Genomic DNA, 16,719 nt, shown 5'->3' on the forward strand with positions numbered 1-16,719 from the left:
CTCTGCTCCAACTCCATCATTCTCACTAAAGCTCCTGTACATGGATCCTAGCTATGTGTCTTAAGTTTGCTTCATCACAACCGGACTTTAGAATCGGGAGCAAAACAATGACTAGAAATTGAAGAGAGGGTTTTCAAAAACATAGGCCAGTCTGACATCATCAAGTCTAATATCATTTTATCACATAGCTCTGATCCTCAGCTTCAAATATGTGGTCACCGTTACATTTATTACATTATTCTTCTTTATTATTATGGAATGCAACAGAATTTCATCAGTTGTTGATACTGTTCTCCAAGATTCTCCTGGGAATCTCCTGGGAATTCTGCCAAGTTGTTTCCCAAAATGAGGCCTTGTATCCGAACATTCCCAATCTGGTCTGCCCATTCTATTGTTCTTCTTTCTATAAGCCAGAGAGGAGGTATTCTGGACTTCTATTCCCCCCAATGTTTGGGGCTTCTAAGGAGAAAATATAAGTGGCCATGAAGATATCCGATGTCAATGTCATCAAGAAGGATACGGTAAACAGTATCTCCCTCTGTCTGTTCAACTGAAGTACTCTCAGCTGCAGACACTGTTGTTAATTTACTATCTGTTCGACTTTCAAAGTTGCTCTAACAAGAACCAGTCGCCATGGTGTCTCTGAGTCCTATCAGACTAAGAGCTCACAGTCAAAGGTCATTTCACCAGTTGAATGAAATCAATTCATCCTTTTCAGAGTTCTTTATGCACAATATGGTGATCCATACATCTAATTACTGAATCCTTTACACTGAACATGCATGAAATAGGGATGTTCTGAGACAGAGCTGATACAGCTGTGAAATAAAAAAGCATCTGTCATAAAGAATAGAGTTAATGAAAAAAATGACACCTCAATATTTCCTGGCAGTGAGTGTTCTAACTGTAGGAAAAACAACAGTTTGTATATATAGACCTCAACTCAGTAGAAGAACAATGTTAATCTAAATCATTAATCTAAATCAATGTTAATCTAAATCATTAATCTAAATCAATGTTAATCCAAATAATGTATCATTCTCACTCTTTTAGCATCAGTGGCTGAGAGTCTCTTGCCAAGACCCTTTACAACAACCAGGCTAATGGGACAATGCAGTGTTCAGCTAAACATTAGTCAGTTCAAATTCATTGGTATTACTGTAGTTAGTAATAATTAACAGGGAAGATGTTCAATGTTTCGATATGTTCATCAACCACTTAAAGCTGCACACGATGAGCTGAATGTGTTCACGACAGATGGGTTTGCAGCTTCAGTGTGATATTCCTGTTTTGGGGTTGGAAGTCGAGAATGTCCACTGTAGCCAGCAAACATATTTTTAAGGAACTGAAGTGTGAAGACCCTTTGCTAGCTGGTTTGTTTTCGTAGGCTGTGGTTTGATGCTTAGACTTTTCAAGCTGTAGTTTGCCTGTGTGTTTGTGTGTGTGTGTGTGTGTGTGTATATATCTATGCTGTAACTGAGCTCCATGATCAGTAGGGTACTCTCTACTCATAGACATTCTGGAGCCAATATATTAAATCCACATACATGTAAATAGATTTAGAACTTGGTTTCATTGACATATGGATTATTTTGCAGTAAATATTGTGCAAGTGACTAACCCAAGAATACAAGACCAGTCATTAAGAACATCTGTCTACTAACAACCATGACCAAGTCCCCACAGAATCCTGTGGATTCTGTCACATGGCGGATGGCTTTCTGACAGAGAGGGGAAGCACGTAACACTTTTACACAATTGACAGAGGTTCCCCTCTGCCCTCCACTGGAGCCCAGAGAGAAAGCCCTGTGTGGTAAACAAAGCAGATCTTCTCAGGAGTTCATCACAGAATTCTGACATTAATATTAGGTTTTGGTTGGGTAATACACTGGGGGTTTGATGTGTTGGCTGCTGCTGCAACGCACATGCTGCACTGCGCAGATCCAGGGCTGAATGTCCCCGTAGAGCCGCCAGACTGCTCACCCTGTTTGGACCAAGGTGCGTGGAGTTATGCAATGGTTAAAGCTTTGGCTAGCACGTCTGATCAAATATTTAACTCCCCAGGTCAGAGGCCTCCTATCAATGAGCAAAATCTTTTTGCAGTGCAAAAACTCTGCTGGACAATTTCAAAAGTTGATCAAAACCTTCGCTGTGCTGCATATAGAAACAGATTTAGTAGCAACTCCTTTATGATTATGCATTGACACATGCAGTACCGTTGGAATAGCATGCACCAAGCACGGCCCAGGATGGCAAAATGGCAAAATGAAGTTCCATGGGTTGTGTTGATTTTCATTTAGGAGGCCATGTCATTATTTTCAGAGCCAACAACAAACACGAAAAAACATGCTTTCAGCTGTTTACATTTCCAGTTGTTCCTTTGGGATGCATTCCCAGGCCTTCCTACACCTTCAGGGCAGAATAGCATGTTTCATTATTCAACTTTCCATTTCTCCAGCAATTTTTGGCTTGTCCTTAAACGAACTTTAGCAGTCTTTTAAACGCTCATCTGAAAGCTCAGTTAAAACAGAGAGCATGCGGCACGGATTACCGGGCCAGAGTTATTTAACGGACTGGCACAGACCAGCGGATTCCGTACTGAGGTCATCCAGACGTGAACACACGTACATGCTGTGCTTTCCCCTGGGTTATTGGCTAAGGAAGGCTAAGGTCGCTGTCACCTTGTCACATCAGTGCTTTTCCAGTCATTCTCAGCATCATGTTGACACTGAGCATGCGCCGAAGGTCCTTGACCTTTACCCTGCTGCTGACACAATAGGAGAGGTGTCCTATTGTACGTATATTTGTATGGAGAGATTTTGTACCAAATGATTTTGCACCAAATCATGTTTGGCGGGGGGGGGGGGGGGGGGGGGGGGGCGAGGGGGGGGGGTAAGAGGCGAATGCTTGAGTTTAAAATTAAATGATCTTGAGAAGGTGTAACTGTGACAGAGAGTTCAGCTAAACATTGTAGGGTTATATGAAACTTCAGGAAAGACAAATTATTATTGATTATTTTAATAGATTATCAGAAAGTGAACGTTTCTATTTCTGATTTCAATAACTGTTTTTTATCCCCATATTAGGTCTTGAGTCAATCACATTCTTCCTATAAAATGAATGTCTAGACTTATTTCAGGTTGAATTTCTGAATACTAATTGATTTAAGAGCTCACAACCGGACAGTTTAATCACCTGTCTGAGGTCCAAAGCCCACCAAACAAGCCCTTCCCAGTGCTATAAGACATTTGACATACAAGACATTTTGACAGTCACAGCCGAAGCCAGTCTGCCTTCCTGATGCAGCTTCTCAGATGCTGTGGGCGGAGAGTTCTTGGGCTCTCTCTCTTTCTGTGCCCTGGTCGGGGGCCAACACGAAGCCCTCCTGAGCTAGAGTTACACAGCGCCTCAGGGAGAGAGCAAGCATCGTTGTTCTGGTGTATTACCACTTAAATCAAATTTTCATCCAGATGGTTCTTGTTACCAGCGTACTATCAGCAGTTGCTCTTGTTCAAGTTATTCCGTGTCTTCTAACCTCGTCAGCCATGCAATTAGTCATGTACGGGTACAGGAACAGACTTACTGGCAGGAGATAACCGTCACCAGACCTGGTGTGTACTGAATAAAGCAACATTTTGTCTCTTGACAGAGTTTTGGCACAGTGTTGGTTCTGTGCCACTGCTGGGTTTCCATGGGCCTTATTTGCAAGTATTGCATCCATCCTCATTAAAATAGGTAAAACACACACATATACACACACATGCACAAACACAAACACACACACACACACACACATGCACAAACACACACATACACACACACACACACACACACACACACACACACACATACACACACACACAAAAGTCCTGTCTTGGGTGTAAATGCGTAAACGTGTAAAGTCATTTTCTGACTGCACGCCTGGTGTCCCTTCGAGATTTAGGCACCTTTAAAACAGTTTGGATCAGCTCTAATAATTAGCTCTAATAATCAGCTCTAATAATCAGCTCTAATAATTAGCTGTAATAATCAGCTCTAATAATTAGCTCTAATAATCAGCTCTAATAATCAGCTCTAATAATCAGCTCTAATAATTAGCTGTAATAATCAGCTCTAATAATCAGCTCTAATAATTAGCTCTAATAATCAGCTCTAATAATAACCAGGAAAACAGTTTCATGATTTTATTTTTTATTTGTTTCATACAATGTGTTAACTTCTTAATTTTTCTCAGACCACTGTGCATGCCCACAATAAACCCTAAATTCTATTATCTTTACATGTTACTCTGTGATTTGTAATTACATTAGAAGAATACTGGTGTTGAGCGACCCTAATCCTGCCTGTTCAGATTCTCCTTAACATCATGCAAACTGTGATCTCTTTAAGATCCAGGCCAAGATCAAACAGAGATTATGCAAGAACTGCTGGGTTTTGCTTGGGCCTACGGGTTCTGCATGAGAGATTAATGGTTCACTCAGTATTCTGTTTCTTACTTTGGATGATCCATAACAGAAGGACTCAATCAATCACTGTCTAGTCTGTCGTCGCTGTTTCTCTCTCTCTCTAAGGACTCTGTGCTCCCCTCTTCCTCTCTCTCTCTCTCTCTCTCTCTCTCTCACACACACACAACCAGTACAGACCAAAGGACTGCTTCTTGGACTGAAAGAGACTAATGGAGATTAGGAGACAGTCAATGGAAGACAGTGAGGGCATAGTGAAGAGAAAGTCTAATCTGACGTCAGCAGCCACGGCGACATGCACCTTAATCCTGTTAGCCAGTCCTGCCTACATCTGCATTCTCTGTGCAGATCTAACCGTTGTCACAGTAGCAGACACTTCCTCAAGTACAATACTGTTGTAGCGCGTCTTTACTTTTTAACAGTGCTCTTTAACCATCGCTCTCTTTTGTCTCTTTTGTTTGGGCTTCAGGTTTCATTTGTCTCTGGATTCTTCACTTCCTCTAGAACAACACTGCCCCCCAAAACACAGATCAGCTCTTTTGAGAAGGCCTAAAGCAGTTAGGAAAGACTCTTCTCACTCTGTGGGGTGGGGGTGGGGGGGAAGGACGACGACAGAAAAACAGAGCTGGAGTTTATTTATTTATTCCAGGCACTGATATTTCACAAAGGCCCTGTGATTGGCCCACATCATTCCAGAGGTTTTGTTTGCCAGTGGAAGCAGCTCGATGAAAGGTGGATGAGTTCTGATACAAGTCATATCCACCACCTACAGAGCTCCTGTGTGATATGTTATAATGCTTATCCAGCAATCAATCTCTCTCTCTCTCTCTCTCTCTCTCTCTCTCTCTCTCTCTCTCTCTCTCTATCTTGCTCTCTCTCTGCTCAGGTGGAACATTAAAGGGAGGCTTCAGCACAGACAACGAATCCTCTGTAAAGGATTAAAAAAAAAAAAGACTCCTGTGGGCAGGTTCCTGGACACCACCAGACCGTCTGTACAACAGGGTCTTCTTTACACACACACACACACACACACACACACACACACACACACACACACACACACACACACACACACACACACACACACACACACACACACACACACACACACACACAGAACTTTATTCACACAGGATAAAGCATGTTTAACCAGAGAGCTTTTATCTGCTTCACTTTTCCTCTCAATGGCCTTCTGTCCTAATTCTCCAAGGCTGCTTATTAACAGCCATGGGCTTAAAACAATGTTATTTTATGGAGAGTTCAAAACAGGATGTGAAGGGTACACCAGTGAGTCCAATGGTAGATGAAAGACTGGGAGTCCCATCCACCGAAACGCTGAAACAACAGAACGGGTCGTCCTGGACGCATTCAGTGTTTGTGTTAGTGTCTGCACTTGGTGCCAATCTGATTTCCTTTTGCCTTCTCCCACATGTACAGTGATGCACTGAAAGCCCGCAACTCTGTCCAAGTCTTTGGAGTTTAATGGTCAGAGAGAGTGAGACCTGAAAGAACAGCCAGAAGAAGAACAAAGCTAACACTGTAAGGAAACCAGAGAAGTCGCTGAGACGAGAGTGCTCAAAAATAGCAGAGACGAGATGGATGACAAGCATCCCGGCAAGAATCCAGAGACGACTGGGAAGGAGCAGTGATGAAGAAGGGGCTAGGTACTGGGAGAGAGGAGGATGGTGATGAAGGTCCTCCAGCCCTGGGCCGAGGTTCCCCCGAGCTCCTTTGGTGGAGTGGACGTGGCTCTGCCCTGCCAAAGTCCTCCGGCAAGACACCCCTGCACGACCAGTCCTCGGGAAGGGGTGGAGTTTTGGGACCTGTGGGAGCAAACAGCATCTCAGCGCGATGGCATCCTGCACGCGTATTCCACAGCGGGGCACAGGGGGGGTGATCACAGCACGCTAATCCCTGCTTAAGACCTCTGAGGTTTCCTCTAGGTCATGGAGAATTCCCATGCAAACTCAGTATCTTGTTGAACAGTGTGGACATGCCAGTAGTTACATCGCGCACAGATCCCATTACTCATTCGAATTTCCTTTGGAAAAGAAGAGTTGTATGATTTTGCAAGCTGCCGCAGTTCTCCCAGCATGAGAGATTTCGGTCATGCCAACTAAATTTAAGGGTGTTCACGATCATCAATCATCTAATCATCTTCATTGTGCAGCCAAGACAAAGGCATAGTGTCATACCAAAATGTTGTCCACAGACACAAAAACTTCAACTTAAGGTGGTATATCCTCGCAAACATTTGCATTCTCTTTGTGTTTATGGGGATTTTTTTGGCTCAGACCAAAATGACACTCAGACTTAAATAAGTGGTTAATAACACTCATGGCATTCTATATGCTTAAGAGAACAAACGTTCAGTTTTCCTGCCCACCTGTCAAACTGATCTGAATGCTCACACATGATTTTACACACAGTGTCATACGTGAAACTGACCATATGTGTCACGGTATGGCCCCCTCCCTCCCAAACGTGTGTGTGTGTGTGTGTGTGTGTGCCTGTCTGTCTGTATTGCCATGCCCTCTCGTGTCGTTCACCTGATCCTTGTTGTGTGTAATTGTCATGTGTGTATATAAGTCTCATGTCTTATCGTGGAGGTTGTCGGTGTTTGACCCAATTAGTCTGTGTTAAAACGTGTATGTTACATGTGCAATAAAATGTGTGTTTATGTTCAACGTGCCTCGTCCCTGCATCCTGCTTATCCCACCTTCGTTACAATATGGTTAGAAATTCCAGTAAAAAAAAAGAAGCCCGGTGTTTACATTCATATTACGGAGTAGCAGAGATATCAGCACAGATGTCTTCTCACAAACACAGAGCACATGCTGTAGATGCTAAACATTTGGAGACGCTTATTGCTTGGTTGAATTTCTACAGAACGTTAGGTGCAGGGACGAGGACCTAAACCAATCACTACGTAACAGAACTCCAGCACGGGCTTCATTCTTATATAATCCCCATTCATTTGTTTCAGCAGGACATAAGGAAAACAACAAATTGCACATGTGCGTTCAAACATTAGGATTAAATATAGTTTCCCAATTTTTAATTCAGGTTTTGCAATAAAAGAAACATGTATTTCAGGTAAATAAGTACAAATGAAATAAGATCTAAAGGCAGATTACTGTCGTGAGTACAATCAGGTGGCCTAACAGTGCACCTACGTACTATGATCAGTCCCCATGCATGTGTGTGTGCAATGCTTTTAAAACGCAGGTCTGCCCACTGTGCCCAAGGATGGAACAGTCATACTGGCCTGTTGGAAATGGAGAAAACCTATACCAGATGCTCTAGAACTCAGCGGAAAAAGAAGAAAGAGAGAGAGAGAGAGAGAGAGAGAGAGAGAGAGAGAGAGAGAGAGAGAGAGAGGGAGACAGAGAGAAGTGGTGACACATATGCACAGCATCAGGGCTTGGCCATGTGCGCTGCAGATATTCGTACTGCAACTGAGGCCTGCGGTCTTCAACCATCTGTGGTCGAGGAGGAGCAGGCCTCCCTGTTCCCAGAGCTGCTCACGGTGACACAAACATGCAACAAGTATTCTAATAATGTCACGCAGAACAGAGCATGTGAATGGCAGGCTGGTGTAGGAGTGGAAACCACGTGTAAAGAGCTAAGGGAAAGACCGAGAGGACCGGGTGTAATCAGCTAATGCAAGGTAAGGGACTTTATAATAAACACATAGACACGCACACACACGCAAGTCTGTCGAGTATATGTTGGATGTCATCTGCCGTAAAGCATCTGTGTACAGATGTTGTTTGCGCTTAGTTCATGGCTCATAAACAAAGTTTTTAATTCCTGTTTTTCTGTCACCATAATTGACTGCAAATATTCTGAATTAAATACAAACCAGACTCCATGACATCACATGACATTAAATAGTTCAATCATAACTCTGTTCTGCTCTCCGTATCAGGTTCTGGCATAATGACCTTGTATAAATTTCACTACCTAGGGGGCAACATGATGCTCACCTGTTCCCATTCTCTCTCCAAGTCAATGAATGTTACTGCTAGTCAACCACGTAACACTAATGGTAGTCAAGGTAAGTTATGTTAACTCTAGACAAGATAATGCTAGTCTAAGTAATGTTAATGCTGAATAATGATGTTGGCCTGGCTTCAATAAGGCACAAAGAGAAAGACACAACAAAGCTTCAGGCAGAAGCTGTATAAACGCAGGCCAGGAGCAGCAAGCCAACATTAGCAGTGAGGAGCCATCTGAAGCTAGGACTACAAACTACGGCATTAACAATGACCCCCCCCCCCCCACACACACACACACACATATAACAGTACATGCATACATGGTATCATACAGATATTACATTATTAAATTATTTTACAGTGTATTATTATATATGAAGAAATAATAGTTTGGCAAATAAATGTCACTTTGAGTAATTAACTGTACAAACATCAGTGATATCTCCTGTTATTAACTATAGAAATTCAAAATGTAATAGTGATTTGTTGATGTTGGATGATACACATGCCAACATGTAAATAAGGGGAGTAATGGGACTTTTTAAATTCCACTTCATGCAATAATTATAATCAAACTTCATATTACAATCATATTATAATAATACTATAATCATACTTCATATTATAATCATATTATACATATTATAATCATACTTCATATTATAGTCATATTATAGTCAAACTTCATATTATAATCATATTATAAAAATACTATAATCATACTTCATATTATAATCATATTATACAAATTATAATCATACTTCATATTATAATCATATTATAATCATACTATAATCATACTATAATCTAACTTCATATTATAGTCATATTATAATCATACTTCATATTATAATCATATTATAATCATACAATAATCAAACTTCATATATTAATCATTCTTTTCTAAGACATCATTTCCTATGAATGATCTGCTAACACTGTTTTCATTCGGTTCAAGTATGCTATAGCTACTGTAAGGCACATTTATACACATCAGAGGCTTTTTTGACAGCTAATTCACCCAGTAAGTGAAGCCTCATACCAGAGCATCCAGCACGGTCCACAGGCTGTCTGATCCTTAGACGCAGGTGGTGGTGTTGCACACACACACACACACACACACACACACACACACACACACACACACACACACACACACACACACACACACACACACACACAGAGCATGGTCAAGAAGACTTTTCTCCCTGGAGCATGTCCTTACTACATGACAAAGAACAGCAAAGAAAACCAACTGTTTCCTGTTTAGCACTGAAAACAGAGGATCAGTGCATGGCTTCAAAATCACTGAACAGCGATTTCCAAACATTTGCACATTTTTAACATTTTTAAAAAGTTTTTCAAAATCAAAATACAGGATTTTTAAGTATATTATTACAGCACATTTATAACAAAAAACAAGCAAGTCTCTTCCCTTTTGATCACAGTAAGTATTATATCATATATCATATTATTAAGCTCACCAAACATCACCCCCTACACATTCTTTGTAGAGGACATTGTTTCCAACATTCATGTCGTTTGAGAGAGCTGGGACCCAACTTGATAGAATTTCACTTGGTAATCATTGCATATTGCAACTATAGCTTCAAAGGAAGCTAAATCTGTCTTTAACTTTAAATGTGTTTTATCTGTCTGTCTCAATGGCGATGCATAATCATTGTGGATAGACTGTCAGCACTGGTCCAAATTCTTATTTGAACGAAAGAGACATGTACTACAAAGAACCAAGCTAGTGAGACCGGTCCTGGTTAGCATTGTCCATGGCTGTGTTTCCCAGCAGGAGAAACACTGGGGCTTTCCTGAAGTGCATGACCTGAGTTTCAGTTTTACTTCTGCTGCACTCTGTGTCTTCACAGACTCCGTTGCTGGAGTGTACAGTAACGGCTGTGGATTGTTTTGGATCACGGAGCGCCAATGTGCCAGATCATCCGACACTGGCACTCTGAGAATCTTTAAAAAAAAACATTTGGATGGGAGACCATCTTGGATGCTTCATCCAGATAAAGAAGGGATTCAGCTCTTATCCTACTCTGGCATACGTAGGTGCTAAACTCACATTAGAACAGTGAACGCAGCTCTTCAGAAGCTGCAGGGGTCGTGGTCCTGAGGAGGGTGGGATGAGGTGGGGTGGGCTGTAGAAAATGTCACACAAGAAAGCCTGTCATTGTCATACATGCTCAAACTGGTGACTAATAAGGCCCCAGGAACATCTTCTGGTGTTCGGTAGAAGGAACACAGTTGACTCAGTCCCTTCCAAAAGGTCACGGCTCATCTTTATAATCCAATCATTCACAACTTCAGAACTGTCTGTTACGTAAGTGGAATTACACAGTACAATGGCTTGTCTCAGCCAGGACCTCACAGTTCAGGGCTCCAGCTTGGATGCTCTGGATACTTGTAAAAGATCTGCCTATTTTTGCATCCCTGCAGACCATACTCCCGGCAAAGAGCACACTGATGTCGTCTTTGTCCGAGAGCAATGATGTAATTCAATGCAACTTCCATAGCTGTTGAAGCTCACACGCCAACTCACACTGATAATAAACTCAGTGTTGTTACTCAAATCAGCGATGTTCTCTGATATCTCCTGTACCCCCAGGGCAATAATGAACAACACCTCTCTGTGGTCAGCCAGGGAACCTTTGGAGCAGATTGTGTATTTTGCTGTACAGTGTCAGGCTAATGAAACTGCCTTCCCACCCACAGCAGAGACTAAGAGAATGCAGACTGGCTGAGAGTGCGAGGCGGTATGAGTGCCCATCTGGTTTGAAGCCCACCCCTTCTACCCCATCTCTGACTCCCCACCTGGACCATGCCGCCCCCCATATGTAAAGTTCTGGCTACTTCCCCAAAACATTGCAGCTACTTCCCCAAAACATTGCAGCTAAAATAAACGCATATCATATTTTTAAGAAATCAGTATCTTGAAACTCCAACAAAAAAAAAAAAATCCACATACAAAAGCAAACCGTGAATCTTTCTGACACTCTGCCCTTTGAACCTGTAATGAGACTGACCTGTATGATTAATACTTCCAGAAATTGTAGATTAAGTATTTTGCTCAAAGGAAAACAAAGGGTCATTTCACTGTAGCTGCTTTCAATGACCACTCTGTTACACGCATACACACATGCCACCGGTTATGGTCCTAAAAGCCTCTTCTGAAGAATCAGGAGGATATATTTTATTCATGTAGCACTAATTACCCTCAGTGCTGAGAAAACTCTGGCATTTTCTATTCGTCAGCTTTTCTCCCCCTTTGGAACACACACACACACACACACACACACACACACACATTTACACACACTCACACACACACACACACACACACACACACTCACACACACACACACACACACACACACACACACACACACACTCACACACACACACACACACACACACACACACACACACACACACACATTTCGTCATTCCCTTACTCACATGGGTAGGAGGGATGCAGGGGATGTGCTGCAATAATATTTGCCATAATTAGCAGGCATGGACAAACAGAGCTGCACCTGGCTTGGCCTGCGTGGCTGTTCTGAACCCTGCGCTGTGCGGTGGGTGCTGGATGCCACTCCAACTTCGACTCCACCCGCAGGGTCCAGGACCACATGCTGGACAGCTGGGACACGAGAGAGAGAGAGAGACAGAGACAGAGACAGAGAGAGAGAGAGAGACAGAGACAGAGAGAGAGAGAGAGAGAGAGAGAGAGAGAGAGAGAGAGAGAGAGAGCGAGAGAGAGAGAGAGAGAGAGAGAGAGAGAGGGAGGCCCCGTGGAGGGCTTGGTGAATGAGTTGGAGTATGATGACACCAGTGGGAAGATGGGAGTGTGGCGTCCAGTTCTGTAGACTTGTTAAAGCAGTTACAATGGACCAAGCCTTGGAAACTATCCTCAGAGCTACACCCACACGCTCTGTTCCAATCTGCGCAAACGCTCTTTGTTTGACTGCCTTATTGTGAAGGGAGACTTCACTCTGCCCGTGCCCCATTGTTGGAAAAGCTATTGTGTTGCCACATCTAACAATATTTTTGATTGCACAGCTGTATGCTTGACTGCATGCTTAAGTGCAGCTGGGAATTGTGTGAACTCCACAGGCATGGCAACCTTACACCTACAAAGCCTAAAGCTCGTAATTCAACTTTTTAGCTGCTGGCTGACTTTTAACTTCTTCTTGACTAATTTGAACAAACGTTTGACAGCAATCATTAAAGTCCTTAATAATGTCAGTCAGTTAGAGCACAGTAATAAGGCGAAGCATTACATTTAACTAGTCCCAGGTGACTGGGTTGCCATGTGTGCAGCGGGAGTGAGTGGGAGCGGTGTGAGATTAAACACTCTACCTTGGCAGCTAATGGAAAGCTTGTACACGATTGGCTCATGAAGGCTTCTAGGCATAAGATTCTCTAGAACAGCACAGTCCACAAGGAACTTGACATTTACAGTTTTTTTGCTGCGCAGAATCGATATACCAGCCAGTTGGATTTGAAATGAAACATTCACGGAGGTGCAAAGTGTAGAGTGCCACTCTCCGGTCAGTTTTAATTTAAAGGCAATTGCACCTCAACTGGGTGAGTAACATAGGAGTCACAGCCCCCTTTAAATGTAGCCTCCAGGGAAACATGAAAAATTGCTCAGTTGGCTCCACATTTGCTTCCTTGGCCAGTTATTGTATTATTACTTCATGCATAGGAACTTCCACAGGGTCTGGGTTTGATTCTGTGCTGAAGACACAAACGTCTGGTGCTTTTGCGTCTCAGTATGAGGACAAAACAAAACAGTGTCATTGGAGCAGGCCATCGAGAGGTTGAAAAGTCCAAATGAAACAATGAGAGTTATAGTGAAAACATCAGGTGTGTTAACAGAAGCAAAAATGCACTGCTAAGCTTTAGGAATCCAAACAACCTGGCAGGCGGAAGAACAGCACAGGAGGGGGTCTTTCAGTCATGAAGAAAACCTGCTTTGCATGGATAATTACATCAGCACCTCCAAGCACTCGACATTAAGACGCACACACAAAACCCCGCGGGAATAAAAAGGCAAGGTTGCAGTTTGTTAAAAAGCGCATTCAAAAAAACCTTCAGGAAAAACAAAAATCAAAATGAGTTAAAAATAAATCTTCACCCCACTAATGGAATTAAGAAAGCATAGAGAAATACACTCTCTCTGCACACACCAGTCTGGTTAATCAGAAGGGTGCGTTATGTATACAAAGAAGCAATTCCTTAGGTATTCACCCAGTGGAGATGTAAATAAACTTGACTTAGAGTAGAGTTAAGCACACATACTTTGGGATTCCAATATAAAGATTCCTAGAGGCTCTTGGAATGTGTGTATGGATTTTATTCCTGTTTGGTCATCTTCATATAATAAGCAGGCTGTGGAGTTTAAGAGCTTCATGCATATCATAATGTAATGTTAAGCTGCCTTATTTTATCCATAACCTTGGATGGCTGGTCACATGAGATATACCTTAGCAAGGTCTTAAAAGTTCAAATATATGATTTACACTGATCCAAATCTTCCCCAAATCCCCCCTCCATGTAGACCAGTCTCAGATTTGAGGCTAGCGTGATGCTGGTCAATCAAAGCTATGGATAGCTCTCTCAGGTGGTGTACGAACACTCCTACCTGGGGTGTCCAGCAGTGCTTGAGCGCCACGCCAGGGTCTTCTGCTCCTAATGGATAACCTCGGCCTCTCTGGCTTATTCAGACTGGCAATAACCACAGCAGGCCTAACCTGGACCATATGCAGGATACCCCGCCGAACAGAGCCCCACTCCGGAGAGAAGTCTCTGGGTCACCAGCCCATGTGCGGCCTCCCCGTGATGGCTTCTCAACCTCCCTATCGTACACGAGCAGCTTGAGTGACATCCGTGGTGAGTGTGTGGTTCACGTCGTGCTGTCTGATCGTTTAAGAGATGCAGAAGGGGAAAGAGTGTTCCTGTGATGCTCGACTCACCTCGGTGAAGCCTGCACGAAAGTTCATCTCTACAGGACGGCTTGAGTCCAAGAGGGTGTTGAAATAGTTCAAAACCACAAACTTGGCAAGACATACATTACAAGTGGTGCCATTGTGACACCACTGTCAGACCGCTGTGGTCAGTTAGTCTCTCCCTCTGTCTTTTCTGATTTGGGAAACTCCATTGTCATTGCTGAAAAATAAAGGGGCAGATTTCCAGATCATTTACACTGAGATTCAGATGCCGAGGCCCATCCCATGTTTCTGCAAATATTTTGCTTGGAGCAGACCCATGAGTCATTGCAGAATTCTGAAAACAATACAGGCCTGTCAGTGACAGATGTTCAAAGCGACTTCCAACACAAGAAAATCATGTGAATGTACATCTGGGACTTTAAATGGACTGAAAAGGGGAAAAATGTTCAGGGAGATGTTCTAATGTCATCTTAATTTCCTGAGAATTAGTAGTCTAGCTGGACTAACACAAATTTATTTTACCATTAAAATGAAATTAAAGATTAAGAAATGGTCATTTGATAACACATTCTAACTCACAATGTCTTTCCTGCATTTTTGTGCTCTTTAAGCAGAGAAAAGCTGGCAGTGGCATAGTGGTATCGCTTGTTGTCCTGTAATGCCGCGTTGCAGGTCAGAGGCCTGAGGCTTCAGAGCATCAGATTCAGATCGCGATGGATGCAAACATGGATCCCTTCACCTCCCTTCAAGACCGTTGAAAGAACATGTAACTGGATGCTTAGAAAAGATGCCATAATGCCTCTATGACTTGAAAAGGAATCTGAAATAAATGAAAAACATTCCAGACGAGCGGGGCAGGCACATCTATTGCCTGACATTATCACTCTGTGGTACTTCCAGAATATCACACAGAATGTCACACTGGTTCCATGAAGCCGATGTTCATAAATTATATGCAGGCATAAATGCAGTGGAAACTGCATCGCACGAACGTTTTCCCCCCCCCACATAAGATGGTACACGATATAATTCTATTCGTGCCAATGTTGTGCTTAAATTGAGTTCTGACACTCTTGGCATACTTATCAAAGGAAATGCCTGACTGCTGACTGTATCAAATACCAACTCCTGGGCACTGAGCCTAAGGGGCACTTAAAAGAATACTGACTGCGTCTGAACAAGTCTTTATAATGATGCGGAGGTCTTCCAAATCGAAACGATCGTGCGCGAAACATCCATGCATGTCATGTAATATTGATGTTTCACTTGGAGACCACATAAAAAGAACACTGCAGTAAAAAAAAAGTTAAGGATGCTTTTTTCTTACGCTTTTCATCTGACACCACCATTAGTCACCTTGTAAAGATGGTGCAACAAGATTAAATATAGAGGAACCACACGATTTAGGTTCCCTGGCTGGTAACATGTCCAGCCCACTTCGACTGCTAAAGGTCATGTCACTGCAATGTGTTATGCGGTGCTCTCTCACTCATCTTTATGGCCTGCTCTGATCACTCTAGCAGGTGATGAAGTGGGCAGAAAATCTAACTGAGGTCCCCTTAAAGGGCCCTGATGAGAGTGACGACATTCCCGTCCACCAGTTTCCTCCAGCCGAAACTCACTCCTGAGTTATTGCACATTCTGCATCTTGCCCTTGTATGTTGGTATGGCCTCACTAGGTCGTTTTGGAACTATGTCAGGCAAGTGTTCTTCTTTAACATGCTTCCTGTGTCCTTTGTGCTGTGTTGATGCAAGTACGAGCTCATCGTGAAGCTTCATCCATTCCCCCTCGATGACAACAAAGTTAAATGCAAATGTGCGCTGAAGTCAACTTGATCTTTGTCTGTGCGTGCTGCATCAGAATTTCACATTGCACATTTTCTTATGTCCTGTAATGCGGCCTAACCCACAATCAGTTAACCAGCATTTCCTCAATATTCTTCTTACATAACGTAGTTCATCAAACAGTTCCCAGGACGAATGGTAAAATGCCATCATGGAGATGTCATGTTTGTGCTGGTCAGAACTCTTGTTCTGACAACTCGACCTGGGAGAAGGAGCTGGTGTAAGCACTAAACACACATCATTGCTGCAGGAGTCTCGGAGCTCTGGCCCATGCTTGGATTTGGAAGTTAAAGAAGGAGCTACTAAACTGTCCTCAATATGTCTGCAGGGTTCTTAAGTCCAGTCTCCAACAACATATGAGCAGATGTTAGAATAGACCACACATGAAAACCTATTTGCAAACAATACTGTATGATACATAGTTGTGATTGTTGTCTA

At 42.8% G+C, this 16,719-nt stretch overlaps 1 long non-coding RNA gene across 2 annotated transcripts; it reads right to left on the minus strand.

Moving 5' to 3' along the window:
* Positions 1–4,192: 4,192 nt before the first annotated feature.
* Positions 4,193–14,647, minus strand: LOC145658783 (uncharacterized). Of its 2 annotated transcripts, XR_014124651.1 has the most exons (4): positions 14,130–14,647; positions 11,939–12,122; positions 9,507–9,541; positions 4,193–6,286 (listed from the first exon to the last, which is right to left on the minus strand). It is a non-coding gene; the product is annotated as an uncharacterized LOC145658783 (long non-coding RNA). The 2 variants fall into 2 exon arrangements; XR_014124650.1 differs by having other exon boundaries at positions 11,939–14,647.
* Positions 14,648–16,719: the final 2,072 nt, after the last annotated feature.

The sequence above is a fragment of the Electrophorus electricus genome, chromosome 7 (assembly GCF_041902795.1).
Source record: "Electrophorus electricus isolate QZ-2024a chromosome 7, ASM4190279v1, whole genome shotgun sequence".
In the NCBI taxonomy this organism is placed as follows: domain Eukaryota; kingdom Metazoa; phylum Chordata; class Actinopteri; order Gymnotiformes; family Gymnotidae; genus Electrophorus; species Electrophorus electricus.